Below are 11,905 nucleotides of genomic sequence, written 5' to 3'. Positions count from 1 at the left end.
GTTAGCTCTTGTCCCTGCTCCCAGCAGGCTCAGGGCAAAGTGACCTGCACGTGGGTGGCAGTGCCTAGAGTGGCTTCAGTGCAGGTGGGAGCCCAGTGCCAGCTCAAGGATTTGGTTCTACAAAGTGACCCAGGGGAGGTGGAGGCCCTCAGGCAATGACCACCTCCACCGTGGTACGGGGATCCTGTCCTGCCTGTGATGAGTGAGAGGCACTTCTGGCCACGCTGGTTATTTCAGCATCATCTGCAGCACTTCCTTCAGCACGGCTGGTTCCTATTTCTCATCCCTTCATCCCCTGCTTTCCCAGAAGAGCAGACTTTCTTGTGTCCAGAGTGTCTCCAAACACACTGCAGCTGGAGGGGGACTGACTTTCTCCCACCTCAAGCCTCTCCTTTTAAAAGATCTCCCATCCATATTTACTCCAGCAAGCTGTGGCCTTCCAAGCTCTTCTTCCACCGAGACAGGTAGATGCCACTGAAATCCATCCCCAGCTTCCTGTGGGTCTCACTGATCCCTGCCTCACTCATGGCAGCCTTAGCAACATCCCCATCCATGGAAGAAGAGGCACAAGGGCTTGCAGGAGACTGTCCCACGTGGTTCTTCCAGAGCCTTTTGCTGATTTGTTCCAAAATGCCTCTTCTAACAGACATTTGAGAAATTGTAGTTGCTGCTGAAACAACAAAGACACCTGAGCACATAAATATTGGTGGAAATGCTTGGACATATTGACTCCACAAGTAGTTACAGCGCTAGCCAGATAAAGATACTTTTACCACATGACAGATGGAGGGGAAAGATGCAGAAGAGAGCTTGGAAAACATAAAGGATCCACTCAAATAACAGAAGAGCAGTTTCTGGAAGAGCCCAAACTATCTTTGCCTTCTGCACATGGTTCCCAGACCTCTTCCATGGACCACTCACCGCTCCTCTCTCCCTTCTCACATCATGCTTGCGTCCCAATGCCTTCTCCATCTGCCGAGGGGATGGCTGTGATGTGCTGATGGGATGGGTGATTTTCGCTTCACATCTCTTTCCCTTGCTCTCCCAGATGGCATCAGGGCAAATCCAGGGGCGAAGGAAGAGGCTCGGATTGCAATACCTCTTGTACTCCAGCAACCTCCTGCATTTCCAGATGTCCAACCACTAGTCATCTGGAACATCACCAGCCACATGCAGAGCTGCTTCTACACCTCCTTTTGGTGCTAGAGAATCTTACCTCTCTCCATGATGGATTCCACTCCACTCCTGGTGTGCATCCCTCTTGTGGATGCTCCTTCGACAGCTTTGCCAGCAGAGGAGAAACTCTTCCAACACATGGCTTTCCTTGGAGGTACCCCATGGCAGAAGCACAGCAGGCCAGGCCTGTGTCCTCTAGGCCACCTGGGCTGAGGGCTCAGGCCTTGATCTCCAAAGGACCCAACAGGTCTCCAAGGTGGTTCTTTCTGAGGAGTACAGCCCACCACAGGAAGCCGTGGATGGAAAAGGAAAAGTGTCCTGGGTGGCCTCCAGCTGCAAAAAGCCATTCTTTTTGGAGTCCCGGAGGGGTGAACTGCATGGTGCAGTCAACTTCGTCCTCTGAACATCCATCAGACACCTGCTTTGCCAAATTTTGTGTTAGAAAATGCACATTTAGTCACACAGTGGGTCCTGTCTCTCACTAAATACATGCACCCACCTCTACAGGTTCTGGTGAGACCCATACCTTGCTGCCTGGGTGCATGGTTGGTCCCATTCCCAAATGCCTGTGTCTGGCTGACTAAGCTGAGATTAAACAGCAAAGGCCAATTTTTAGTCATGCTGGGAATTTTTGTCACCTTTCAAGGCAAGAGCTCCATGCTCTGGCTCCGGTGAGCAGGAGCAGCTTTACCAGAAAGGACAGAGCTAAGTCAGTGCCCCTCAGACTTTGTCCCAGTTACCCAGAAACGTCAACCCTTCCATCTTCATAGAACGACCCGAATTATTGTCACACATCCCAAGTTCGTTGCATTGCAACACCGCACATCCCGGCCGTTGTGTTTTCCAAAAGAGGATGCTGCTAAAAATTACATGAATGATGAAGAAATACAAATTAATACACCCTCTGCCCAACCACGGGTCATTGGTGATGCATAAACACAGCTGAACCCCAGGGGAAGAACAATGCCAAGTGAAACACAAGGTAAAATAATACTGTTTATTTCCACATCTCCCTCATTACTGCAAGGCTGTGTGTGTGCGCTGCGGTTTGTGGTTGAGATGAGGCTGCACTGGAGTTTTGGTTGTGTCCTAAGGAAAGGACAGTGGGTGCAGCTGGGATAAAGTTAGAGCTGGCATGGCTGTGTGGGAGAAGACTTGGCTTTACCACAGAGTTGGCTGCTGCCCACGGCACAGCTCATCCCGGAGCCAAGGCAGCTGAACAGGGCTGGAGCCGAGCCCGGTTGTGTGCGGAGCTCTGGAAAACATCAAAAGAGAGGGAAATAGGGAAATCTGTGATCAAGGCACCACACCATCACAGGTATCTCACCCAACTCTTTGGAGCAGTTATTTCCATAGAGGTGCTCCTATTCAACTGTGGAAGCCTTTGGAGCTAATGTTGTTCCTAGGGCTGGCAGTTGTGATGAAAACCCAGGTCACCTTGAGCGACTAAGGAGAAAATGCCCTGAAAATGGAAGAAAAAACCAAAGGGGAATCAACTGAACCTCGAGGTGGGGTGGGCTGAGGGAAGAGGGCAATACACACTCACCAGGAGTTTGGGCTTGGGAGTTAACTTGTTTCCCTATAGAAATAGGAATTTCCAGTTTGTGGCTTGGAGAAGGCTGGAGCCTGCCCATGACAAGGATGTCAGCGTGGTCAACCACGAAAGCTGGGCTCAAGTTCCTGTCCTGTCCTGGCCCCACATGTGAAGGCAGGTGAAGGCAGGAAGAGCAGCTTGGTGGGAACACATTTTCCCAGATCACCTTCTGTCAATAGCAATGGTGGGACAGAAGCTGAGGCTGGACTCAAGTGGCAAAGGTGCCTGTCTCAGGAGATGGGAGATGGTGATGCTGGGTCCTGAATGGACCCTGTGGAGGAGGATTTGGGGAACTGATGGGTGATATACTGGACATGATCTGGCACTGTGCAATTGCAGCCAGGTGTCTGCTGGGCCACATCCAAAGCAGTGTGGGCAGTAGGACTAGAGAAGAGAAGGCTCTGGGGAGACCTTAGAGCCCCTTCCAGTGCCTTAAGGGACTCCAAGAGAGCTGGAGAGGGACTTTGGACAAGGACATGAAGTGACAAGGCAAGGGGAAATGGCTTCTCACTGCCAGAGGGCAGGGTTAGATGGGATCTTGGGAAGAAATTCTTCTCTGTGAGGGTGCCGAGGCCCTGGCACAGGATGCCCAGAAAAGCTGTGGCTGCCCTATCCCTGGAAGTGTCCAAGGCCAGGTTGGATGGAGCTTGGAGCAACCTGGGCTAGTGGAAGGTGTCCCTGCCCATGGCAGGGGGTGGAACTGGATGGGTTTTAACAGTAATTTCAAACCCAAACCATTCTGGAATTCAGTGTTCAGGTACCCAGGAGGGGCAGGGAGAAGTCAGGGGGCTTCTGCAGAACTGGTTTACCTCGCCTGTGTAAGAACCTGGGGGAAATCCCAGCCTTCTTGCCTGATGCCAAGCCTCTCCTGGAAGAGGGAGTCACGCATGCCCTGGAGCCCAGGTCAGCATGGGCCTTGCAGCAGCTGTAAGCCACTGTGGGAGTTCCAGCTCTGAGAGCATGGCCTTGGCTGATGATGGACTGGGACCAGCTTGGCATTCCCTGTGACTCCCAAGGCCTGACAGATCCCTGGAGAGCTGTGGCTGGCTTTCCAGAAACAGGCTTGCAGGCCCTCTTTGGACCTCTGTGTCAATTTTGGTGCTATGCTCCAACTGCAGAGTCACCGTGCTTAGTTTATTTTTCAGGAAATGCCACAAACCTGTTTCCCCACTGGTTAGGAGAAATATTCGGTGTCAGGTTTTGACTGTGTTGCAAAATGCTGTTTTCTACCTGGGATGAGCCAAACTGGCCACTGGAGAGTTGGAGCTGGTGTTGTTTGAACCAATATTTGCTTCTAAGTATTGCTTCTAAGTATTGCCTAATTCCTAAACCGCACACGGCAAACAAAGAGCTCTCTGTTGATTTTAAGCCGCTCTTCCCAGCTTGGAGTACTAAGCCCAGCTGCAGACTGGGGCCTCTTGTCCAGAGCTGCTTACCAGCTCATACCATTACAGATTTGCATTTTTAGGTTGGAAACTAATGGCAGCTCAACAGCCAGGTGCCAGCAGCTCGACCCTCCGTGCCTTGCATGGCAGCTCTGCAGGACGGTGCCACTGCCCCACGTCGTCCCCATGCACATCCCCCGCTCCAGCAAACACCAGCTGGCCCAGCAGTGCTGAGGAAACAGGTTTTCTTGACCTCCTTGCCCAAGCAGGCCCCTCTTTAACTCCCAGCCCCCTTGCTGAAGTCAGCAGTGGTTTCTGCTCCACCAGCCAGCGGTCCAGGCAAAACTCACCCTCTCAGACATGCAATTAGTGCCATTCCTCCTAAAGAAGGATCCCTGTTTGCTTAATTAACCCAAAGGTTAACAGGATTACCAGCAACTCTGTGCAACTGTGATATTCCTGAAAAGATTTTGGAAGGGAAGGTGGTGAATTCCTGCTGAAGACACTCTTGCAAAGAGAGCCTGATAACTCAGCCCTGCCTCCTGTATATTTTCCAAAATCTGTGGGAACAAACTGGTAAATACTGCTATCTGGGAAAGAAATGGCAGGAGTGCCAGCTGCCCTGTGTGGCCGCAGCACCCTCTGCTCCTCTCCTGCAGGACCCCAGGTCCAACACCAGGGCACACACCAGGCAGTTGCACAACACTTCTGTCCACAAAGTGGCTGTGTCCAGCTCCCTGGGACATGCCAGACAGTTTCCACAGGGGCGTGTTCCCACAACGAGATGCTGGACCATCCCAGAGATGTGGCTGGCTGAGAACAGGAGAAAAAGTGGCTTATTTCCAGAGGCAGGGAGCTGTGGCTCTCATGAGACACTGTGCACACATCCAGGGACGTTCCCCTGCAGTAGCAGAGCCCAGGGATGGGGACAGAGGCAAGACTGTGGCAGAGCTGGTCAAGAAGACCTTGTAGTGAGAGGGGAGGAAGAGTAGAGGAGCACAAGGTGAACCTGGGGGTGAGCCACTGCCAGTCCACTGCCATAAGGGGACACCCAGCTGGGTGCCAAAGGAGCAGGGGGACATCACTGGAGCAGGTCCTGGCAGATGCAGCCAGGGGAGCAGCTCTGAGCCTGTTGCAGAGTGATGCTGTGGATTTTGCTGGACAAAGGGTCACTTTGCAAGTGGCTTTGCTGTGGGCATGGAGCTGCAGGTGGAGCAGGCAGCAGAGGCCAGCAGCCAGAAGGACACAAAGGAGAAGGAAAGGGGAGACACCAAGAAGGGAAAACTTGGGAACCGGCTTCCCGGAGCAGCACCAGCAGTACCAGATGTGGGGCTGGAGCATCTGCTGGAGCAGCTCTCTCTGCTAGATCTGACCCAGGGAGCAGGGACTGAACCTCTTCTCACCCTCCACAGTTCCCAGGCAGCCCAGCTGCACTGGCACAGCCACCCACCACTGCACCCAAGCACTGGAGCTGCTGGAGAGCTGCTCTGGCCAGAAATGAGATTTGGGCATTAAATGAACGGGAAAAGGGTCAGCTCACCAGTGGGTCAAGCTGAACTCTACCACTTGCTGTTCAACCCCTTTCCAGTTAGTTAATTTATGGTAATCATTAAGCCCCTGTCCATGCGGGAAGCTTCACAATAGCTAATTTTTAATCTGTCACCACAACTACACGCTGCTACATGTGTCCTGGTTGAAGCCACCTTCCCATTTAAACACTCTTACAGCCAATATAATTCCCTGCTGATTAATAGTGGTTGTTTTGAAACCACAGAAAAATCTGTTGGCCAACATTCCCTTCCACCCTGTAGTTTTAAAGCAGCATTAAAAGGGAATTAATGGAAATAACACTTTAGAATAACAGCAAGGCTTAGTCTTTATTGGAGACCCTTTGAACTCTAGTTAAATTAATTTCCCTTCTGCTCTTGAGATTTTCAAAGACAGACCTGTCACGAGCCGTGCAAACATCTCACCCTTTAGAGGTCAAGAGCTGAGTATGACCCCAGTGAGCAAATACTGGCCCCAGGACCTGGGAGGGCATCTCCTCCCTACCACCTCTGGTGACCACCACACCACCAGAGAAACACCTGCCCTGCCCAGGGATCGCTGAGGAGCCCACAGGCACACTTGACCTTTTGGTGCCTCCTCTCACTCCTAAGAGACAGAGGAATTTGTTTCCTGCTGGCCGGTCAAGATGTTCTCATCAAGATAAAATCCGAGTGGGATGGCTCCTCCCGTCCTCACTCCTGGGCCACCCGGGGCTGGCACAGTCTTGAGGCACGGCTGGACCCTGGCTCTCAAACAACCTCGTCCTTTCCAGTAATTACTGTTTTGCAATGTGGAAAATAATAAAAGTCTTGGGGCTGTTAAGAGGTCTGGGATGAGAAGGGGGGGGAGCAAAAGGCCCAGCTGAGCAGATTTCAAACCCCCTCCTGAGGACTTTTAGACTCCCGTGGCATTTTAATCCTCATTGCATTTCCAGCTGCAGGGATAAAGGAGCAGAAAACATAGGCAGAGATGAGGGGGCTTCAGGACACAGGTCTGGCTGGGGCTGGTCTCAGTGAGGGAGCTCTGGGCTGGGGTGGACAGGAGGATGCAGCAGCGCCCTCCCAGAGCCCCCCAGCATCATCCACTGGGTCCTTGTCCCCACCCTCTGCTCATGTGGGTGCTGTGACACCGGGCAATGTGATGGCAAAGCCCAGCTAAAGTGTGACATGGCTCTAACAGCTCCTGAAAACTGTTGCAAGAATAAGGAAGGAACCAGAAAAATTCTTGCTTCAGATGCTTTGTTAAAAGTTGCGCAAGGTGGAGGGACGTGGCTGCACTCTGTAGGTGTAATCATAGAAACCCAGAGTGGCTGGGGTTGGAAGGGAACTTAAACCTCATCTAATCCAACCCTCCTGCCACTGACAGGGACCATTTCCACTATCCCAAGTTGCTCCAAGCCCTGTCCAACCTGGCCTAGGACACTTCCAGGGATGGGGAGTCCAGAACCTCTCTCGTTGTACAGCGATCAATGATCAGTAATGATCAGTTATATTCTAGGCAAGGTATGGGGAGAAATGGCTTCATTCCGCTCCAATTCCCTTTGAATTTAAGTTCCCTTTGAATTGCAGTGGGAAGGGAAAATGAATTCCTTTTGGGAAGTCTGCTCACTGCCAGGCACTGAGAGTCTCAGCACAGCCGTGTCCACAGCCTTGCAAGACCTGATCTGACGCTCTGCCCTTCCACCTGCACACCTCTGACCACCATCCTCCTCCTCCTGTCATCCACTGCACTCAGCAGGTCCTGCCACACCTCTGCCAGGTGGAACCTGGAGGGACACCACAGCCAGAGAGTGCCAGGGCCACGTGCCAGGGGCAGAGAGAGGCAATGAGAAACACTGGTCATGTGCAAGAGACATCCCTTACCAAAAGGCATCACCTGCTCCTACAACCCCATCCTCCCTCATTTCCAGCCTCACTGGGGACCTCCACTAAAATCTTCCAGGAGCCTGTTCATGCTCAGCTGATCATTCCTGCCTGAGCAATGCTGGAGAAGCACTGGTCCCCAGCTCCACCACAGCTCTGCCCTTGCCTGGCCATGGCCCTCTTGGGCCTGATCCCAACCCACAGAGAGATGCCACTCCTCAGCCAGACCTTGGACCTGCCTGGTGGTCCCCAGGCTGTCTCCAACTCAGATCTGTCCCCAGATCTGATCCCAGCCTCAGACCTCCCTCGTCACCACCAGATTCCCAGGAGATCTGGACTCTGAGCTGAGCCCAGCTGTTGTCCAGGGCCAATCCTGCTCACCTTGGATGGAGACTCTGGAGGACAAGGATCAGGCTGGGGTCCCCATTCCTTTGGGAGCAGTCAGCCCTTGCGGTATCCTGGCACGCAGGCAAAAACACAAAGCTCTCCCCTGGTCAGACCAAGGAATGGGGAAACAAGACCCCAAGTCTTTGTAGGGCTTTGATCCCATACCTCAATCCATTTCCATCCCATTTTATCCTGGGCCATGGTTTCTTGTATGCAGCAGTAGGATTTTTCCATCAAACCAAATGTTTCTACTGAGTCCTGGCTCTCACAGGACTCCCACAGCCCCGTGCTGACATCAACATCATCCTCATAAACAGGTCATGGAGACATAACATGAACAAACAGCAGGAAACGCTTTGTGAAGATCCTGTTACAAACAAGATTTTTGTTTCTTTTGCACATTCTCTGAGGTGGGAAATCCCCGAGAAAAGACCTGGCCTTTAGTCAAGGTCACCAGACTTGTGTAATGACAGCAGGCTTCAGGGAAGTTGGAGCCACCAACCTCTGTGTCCTTCCTTGTCTACCACGAGGGATTCCAGCACAGATTTTCAGAGCACAGCAGCAAACAGCTTCCCTGGGGGAGAGCTTTATACCAAGAGACCCATCAGCTTTTTTCTCCTCAGCATAATATTTCCATTAGCAAACTCTTGCAGGCTCTGGCTGTGACAGAGGACTTAATCAACTAGAGAAGACAAAGAAGGCAGCAGGTTGCATTGGTTTAGCCCCTAAAAGTTAAACTGAGCTGCCTCTCTCATTCCAGGGTGTGGACAGCTTTCAGAGGGTGCTTACAGCAGGGTAAGAGTATATAGACTATATAGAGTATCTCATGTTAAAGGGCACAGGTGGTGGCTCAGAGGTTATTCCCACCTTCAGCAATCCAAGCTGAATTAAAGGATTAACTGCAAGTTGAGCTGTCCTGGTTTTAAGGAGAGACATAGGCACCTGGAGCAGTTCAGGGTTATGTCTGCTGCGCTCACAAATGCCAAAGTACAGGCTGCTCAATTGTCCAGCAGCCACAGTGCAGTTTCTCCTGGTCACAGGTGACCGACCAAAAATAAAAGAGGTGTAAGCAGAAAGGGCACTGGGAGAACACAGAGGATGTGCTGTGGCCAGAGTCCTGTGCCAGGGACATTGTCCCCAGCTGGGGCACCTGGAGTTCGGGACTGTGGCCAGCTCCTGTTCCAGATCCTGGCAGCACTCAGGGTCTTGGCTTGAGGGGACAAACCAGGGAGCAGTATCCCAACCCAAACCTTGGACATCATCATCTCCTGAAGGATTTCAGTGGGGTGCTGGGTCTGCTCAAGTCATTTTCCTGCATCTGCAATCTTCTTGGCTGACCCAAGACAGGAACTCCAGTTCTTGGGCACAAGACACAGCCCTGCCCCAGGAACAGCACGTACAGCTGGACCTGGGGCTGCTCTTTGAGCTCTAACACATGGCAAGATTCCCAGTTTGGGTTCCCAGTTTGAGGAACTATCCCCTTTTCTTTCTTTTTTCTTTAACTCATCCCTTACTCAGTTCACAGTTGTCAAACTCTCATGTTCATGCACCTCCTACTCAGAGACTTTGACGGTGAAAGGGAAGGCAGGGGACATCTAGAAGGTCATGATCTGTAAGATTAGCTGAGGTTAAGGAGCAATGTAAAGGTGGAGAACAGTTTTTTGCACTATCTCCTGGTGTTAGTTGTTCAAAGGAAAATAATTCTCCCAGACTGGCTGAGGAAGATCTGGAAAGAGACACCTCCTGCACCAACAGAAGGACAGTGGTCCAAAGGTCTCTGAACAGTGATATCCATTCCCTGGGGTGCAGGGGCGGTTCTGGAGGGGCATCATGCCCAACCCTCCCTGGAGCTACCACCCATGGGAGCACATAGACCACCCCTCAGAGATGGTCTGCAGACTCTGCGAGGCTGGTGGAAACCACCGCAGCTACACAGACACCCAGAGAGTTCTTCCAGTCCTTGTGAGCTGCCCTCATATCTGTCATTCATCCTAAGACACTTCAAACCACATGTAGGTCTGTGGCTTCCCCTTTTTCCCCTTTCAATGCCAAACAGCCTGGAGCGCTCCATTCCCTCTCTCCTGGGGCTCAGTTCCTCATCTCCTCACTTCTCCCCAGCCTGGACCTGCATTCCCCTTACTCAGAAATTGCCTTTTCGAAGATGGGATCAACTGATGGGAAGAGGAGACAGCTCCTTTAGGGATGTGGTGTCCCAGCTGATTGTTTGCAACAGTTTCTGCTCCATTCTTCCCTGCTTCCCAGCTGAGCTTTGCTGGGTGAGTATCTCCACACGGATCTGACAGGGGAAGGATGTCTCATGATCTGTGCCAGTAGCAGTAACATGCCCCCCATGCCCACACACACCTCTTGCTTTGATCCACGCTGTGTGCCATCTGCACTCCCCCAGCCTGGTTTTGCAGGGAATTAGTTGTTTTCCTAAATATCAGCTCTTGCCTCCTTACAGCATCCCAGGGACAGGCACCAAAAAATGCATCGACTCCACCCAGCTCCATGTCTGGTGGGACAGAAGCCCCTCTGAGCAGTCCTGCCAGCTGCCCCAGATCAGGGTATTGCAGAAGATACAGAAGATAACTGTGAGGAAAGCAAATGAGGCAGAAAAGATAGAAATAAAACTTATCCCAGGGAAGCTGTGGCTGCACCATCCCTGGCAGTGTCCAAGGCCAGGTTGGACAGGGCTTGGAGCAACCAGGAATAGTGGAAATGGTCCCTGCCCATGGCAGGGGGTGGAATGGGATGAGCTTTAAGGCCTCTTCCAACCCAAACCATTCTGTGATTCCATGAAAAATGGCCCAGAGGAAGATCATTCCCCTGGCCCATGGCAGAGAAAAGGATCCAAAGCCAAGGCAGCAGAGGTGAGGGGAGCACAAGTTGTAATAGGTGATTCCTGGAACAAAGTTCAACCCACCTGGAGCCTAATGAGTCCCATCTGTGCAATCGGCAGCTGCTTGCTCAGCAAACACTCCTACCCCAGCCCTGCTGCTGCTGCCGCAGCCTCGACAGCATTTTCAGAGAAGGGGATGTTTTAACATCTGCCAAGAACTGGTATTTGGACCACTTATGCAGCTGTGGGGTGCGGCGTGGGGGATATACCTTCACACACAGCCCCAGTGCACCCCATCCCCCTCACTGAACCCACAGCGTATCAGGGACTCCACCCCCACCTTCTTCAGCTCCTTGGCTTTCTGTAGGACTGTGTTCAGTTCCTGTGGGACAAATGTGCCCTCAGACTCCATGGCAAGACAGAGATCTCTCCAGGCCAAAGAGCCAGGTGAGAAGGGACATCAGGGGAGACAGGGCAGGAGGAAGGAATGAAGGCAGCCATGGACCTGGTGCAGGGGCAGAGTGCGTCTGGGCAAACATGCAGGAAGGAAAAGAGCAGATTGTGCTCCCCTTCCTCACAACATCCACCTCAGTCTGCTCTTCCCTTCCGGCCCCAGAGCCCTACATAGAGCACCCACTCTGCTCCTGAGGCCACAGCTCTCAGTCCCCAGCGCCTGTCATGACTCTGATGAGTTACAGCTCTCCTCACACATAGACTCTGGACCCGAATTTGTCCCTCTGAACCTCCGACCCTCTGCTGCCAACAAGAAATGGCAGCGGCAGCCTTGGCCCGGCACGTAGTGCTGTTTGCACAGCCCTTGCTCAAACACAATGGCCAGAGCTGGCTCTGCAGCCCCCCCAGGTGCCACGACCTCCCTCTGCCCGTGGCGAGATCACAGTGGAGCACTGCGCACCTCCACCTCCGCTTCGGCACCCGCAGGAGCTCACTGTGGCCACCGGGGCCAGGCTCCCCCTGAGGCTCACCTCGTCACTCTCAACTGACCCACACTGCCTCACAGGGCACTGACACCCCAGTTAGGTCAATTACTGGAGTTGGATATGGTAATCAACCATAAGCAGTGGTTTATAGTTAATTAATGAACCATATGGCT

The 11,905-nt window shown here is 52.5% G+C and overlaps 1 long non-coding RNA gene across 2 annotated transcripts; it reads right to left on the bottom strand.

The window, feature by feature from the left end:
• Positions 1-2,159: 2,159 nt before the first annotated feature.
• Positions 2,160-8,370, bottom strand: LOC121662940. Of its 2 annotated transcripts, none has more exons than XR_006015484.1 (3): positions 8,118-8,370; positions 7,947-8,023; positions 2,160-2,638 (listed from the first exon to the last, which is right to left on the bottom strand). It is a non-coding gene; the product is annotated as an uncharacterized LOC121662940 (long non-coding RNA). The 2 variants fall into 2 exon arrangements; XR_006015483.1 differs by having other exon boundaries at positions 2,160-2,431.
• Positions 8,371-11,905: the final 3,535 nt, after the last annotated feature.

Source organism: Corvus kubaryi, unplaced genomic scaffold (genome assembly GCF_017639235.1).
Source record: "Corvus kubaryi isolate FWS band 111438036 unplaced genomic scaffold, C.kubaryi_AGA036_p1.0 37264, whole genome shotgun sequence".
Lineage (NCBI taxonomy): Eukaryota > Metazoa > Chordata > Aves > Passeriformes > Corvidae > Corvus > Corvus kubaryi.
The sequence above is the reverse complement of the archived record's forward strand: the minus strand, read 5'-3'. Positions and strand labels throughout refer to the sequence as shown.